The sequence below is a fragment of the Parasteatoda tepidariorum genome, chromosome 1 (assembly GCF_043381705.1).
Source record: "Parasteatoda tepidariorum isolate YZ-2023 chromosome 1, CAS_Ptep_4.0, whole genome shotgun sequence".
Classification (NCBI taxonomy): domain Eukaryota; kingdom Metazoa; phylum Arthropoda; class Arachnida; order Araneae; family Theridiidae; genus Parasteatoda; species Parasteatoda tepidariorum.
In genome coordinates this window covers 83816543-83820654 of record NC_092204.1, presented here as the reverse complement: position 1 = coordinate 83820654, position 4112 = coordinate 83816543, and positions in this window count along the sequence as shown.

The window sequence follows — 4112 nt, the reverse complement described above, 5'->3', positions numbered from 1 at the left end:
TAATATATATATATATATATTTATATATATATATATTGCATTTTAGAGTAAATAAAGCCTAAATGCAGATTTTATAATTCTATATAAATTATATATTATACGTGTATAAATGACAATAAAAATACGACGTTCGCAAATACTAATAGTTTCGAACTTTTAATACATTTTCAAATTTGAGTTTTTTTTCAATAGCTCATAATACCCTCAGGCAATTCAATTTGAGACGTAAAACTTTACAACAAACCGTTGCGTACTGCACTAATTTAATAATTAGGCCATTAAAATAAGCATGAAATATAAATCTGTACGTGTGTAACTAAATGCATAATAGATGCGTCTGAAGAAATAAAGGTGTATATAAAAATAAATCATTTGGTAAAGAAGAGTTTTAATAAAGTGAGTTGTTTATTAATTAAATAAAAAATCGCTTTTTGTGATAAAATTTACGTATCCACGTTTTTGTATTACTTATTATTTACGTATCCACGAAATCAGCAGTGAAAAGTAATTAGATTCCAATAAGATATTTAAAACTGAATCTAAATCAATGAAAGAGATTCCAGTTCAAATAACAGTTTTTATTTGAAGGGTATTTAAAACATATTGGTACACTGTAAAAAATTCCAGATTAAATTACGTTATAAAGTACCGGTACTTTGGATGCACATCCGTAAAATCCATTTTTACCGTAAAATATTATACAATTATTTTCATGGAAATATTCATTTAATTAGAATGATTTAGTGATATTAATGTAATTATTGCCGTAAAAATTACGATGTAACAGTTTTTTTTGTTCCGTAACATGAACAGGTAAAAATGGATTATATGGTAAAAAGTACCCGCAAACTCAGTTCCGGCACATTTAATCATAATTTGATGCAAAAATCTTTAGAGAAAAATTTAAAACTCTATTGGTCAAATGGAAATTAAGAAGATAGGTAATAAGGACAGAGCTTATTTTTTTTTGCCAATTTATCAGTTGGTTAACGTCATTTAAAACTTTTATATAAATACTATTAATCAGTTTATTAAACCTAATACATTTCTATATATTATCAAAAATGTATTACTTTTGCAAAAGAAATTCTCTGGATGTGTGCAGGGGAAAAAAACTTATAGTAAATATTTCTACTATTGTTTTTTTTGTATTCAAGGAAAACTGCTGCATCTGATATATTAAACTGTTTCTATCATTTACTTCGTTTTAATTACAATTCTGTCTTCAGTTTATGGTTAGATCAGTAGATTTGCCTGATTCACTTCATCTGCATGAATCAAAAGTTTCTAGAAATTTTTATAGAAAATAAAAAATATTTTTAAATTGGTAATCAGAGTTTATTTTATGAACAGTGCTCAAAATAGGAAACGGTTTACCCTGATTAACTTTTGATTTCATGATCGAATCTTCATGTCGAACTCAATCCTAAATTTTTGATTTGCAAGATGTACACTTTCTTATATCATATTAAAGAACGTGATTTTACATGGTGAAATGCAAACTTTGAGCAAAATCTCGAATAGTTATTGAGAAATCAAATTTCAGAAAGTCGGATTTTTAAAATTCAATTTTTAATTAAATATTCGACTGATCTTACTCAAATTTTGAATCCAGCAAGTTTCCGCTCTCCTGGTCATACGATTTGGACCACATTTCCCAAATTGTCTCAGAAATATGAATCTATCTTTAAAAAAGGTCATTTATTCTGAGAAAGTATATTTTTGAGTCTGATTTCGTAATTTAAAATATTATCTACACAAATCAATTAGCATATTTGAAATCATCCCCTTGAACCAATAAAATTGTGTCCTAGAACATGAAAATCCAATCATTCAATCAAAAGTTACTTAGGGTACATTTTATTTCATGCATTGTACATATTTATTTTTATATTTGAAAATATATACATTTTTTATAAGTACTTATAAATAAATATTTTATTTATTTTTATAAATAATTTGTTTTTACCAGATATTTGAAACATTGACATTAATTTACACATATTTCACCTGATGTTGATCGAATTTTTAGATGATTAATAAGTACACTTTGAACTTCTGAACAATAACTCTTGTGTGATATTAATTCACAATTATTTCTTAAGAGAAAAAGTAATGCAATACTACTGATACCTAATTTTAGCTTTGCCACCTATTTTCCTGCTTAATTGGAAGTTTCATTATTAAATTTGGGAGTATTATATACCTCTATTTAGCACTTCACAAGCTCTTAAAATTAACTTTCTTTTAGCTGTTCTTCCGATACCTTTTATCAACCCCATCAAAACATATTTTACAATAAATAAGAAATAGGGGTTCATTAATTTAATTTCTTAGTCTTGGAACTAAGTATCCACCTGATCTATGTCACCTGATCAATGACTTTTATTTTTTTTAAAAGATATTTCCTTGCCCTTCCTTGAGACGGTGATTTTATTTTGGGAATAATACCTAATTCATGATTTAATTATTGGGAAAANTTTGAGCCGCTCTCCTGGTCATACGATTTGGACCACATTTCCCAAATTGTCTCAGAAATATGAATCTATCTTTAAAAAAGGTCATTTATTCTGAGAAAGTATATTTTTGAGTCTGATTTCGTAATTTAAAATATTATCTACACAAATCAATTAGCATATTTGAAATCATCCCCTTGAACCAATAAAATTGTGTCCTAGAACATGAAAATCCAATCATTCAATCAAAAGTTACTTAGGGTACATTTTATTTCATGCATTGTACATATTTATTTTTATATTTGAAAATATATACATTTTTTATAAGTACTTATAAATAAATATTTTATTTATTTTTATAAATAATTTGTTTTTACCAGATATTTGAAACATTGACAATAATTTACACATATTTCACCTGATGTTGATCGTATTTTTAGGTGATTAATAAGTACACTTTGAACTTCTGAACAATAACTCTTGTGTGATATTAATTCACAATTATTTCTTAAGAGAAAAAGTAATGCAATACTACTGATACCTAATTTTAGCTTTGCCACCTATTTTCCTGCTTAATTGGAAGTTTCATTATTAAATTTGGGAGTATTATATACCTCTATTTAGCACTTCACAAGCTCTTAAAATTAACTTTCTTTTAGCTGTTCTTCCGATACCTTTTATCAACCCCATCAAAACATATTTTACAATAAATAAGAAGTATGGTAATTTAATTTCTTTGTCTCATAACTTGGATCTTGGAACTTGGATCTATGTCCCCTGATCTATGACTTTTATTTTTTTTAAAAGATATTTCCCTGCCCTTCCTTGTGACGGTGATTTTGTTGGGGGAATAATCCCTAATTCATGATTTAATTATTGGGAAAAATCATAATTAAATATATTTTTTCAGCTAACTTAATAACTTTTTCTATAAATTAAAAATGCAAATGTCGTGAAAACTTTCAGCGTAATTTCTGTTGTGCTCATCTGATATGAAAAAAAAATAAACAATTATTAAAAATTTTAATTATAAAGAAAGATAAAGTTACCCCGCTATGTTATCGCTGCCTTCGTCAGCATCAAATGCTTAAATTATAACTTAAGACAACCTAACAAAATGAATACAAACTATAGTGGGGCCAATAGATAGATAAATATTCGAGTTTACATATAAGTGAAATATATAGATAGATATAGGTAATTCCTTTAAATGATATTAAAGAATTTCAAAAATGAAGAAATTTTACACCTTTCCTGTATATGAAAAAATTTATTTAAAAATTTATTAAGTTAATTTTAAAATTAATTACTACATAGCACAAAGCTGTGTTTTAAACTGGAACTTTTCTTACAAATTGAAATCTTTATAAAAACTTTAGATTTACATGATACATTTCCATGATTTAGATTACAAAACTTTAGATTTATGTAATTGAAGCTAGTGTCAATGGTGGTTTTTCAAGTGTTAATATCAATAGTGGTTGGCCAAGTATTAATATAAATTGTGGTTGTCAAGTGAAGGTGTTTCGATCACTGGAAAGTAAACTTAAAGGATTTTAAAGAAAATCTTTTAAAATTTTAGAAATAAAGCTGTTTGTCGAATTTTAAACAAAGAAATTAAATCTGTTAGACAAAAGAACTAATACTGAAATTTTA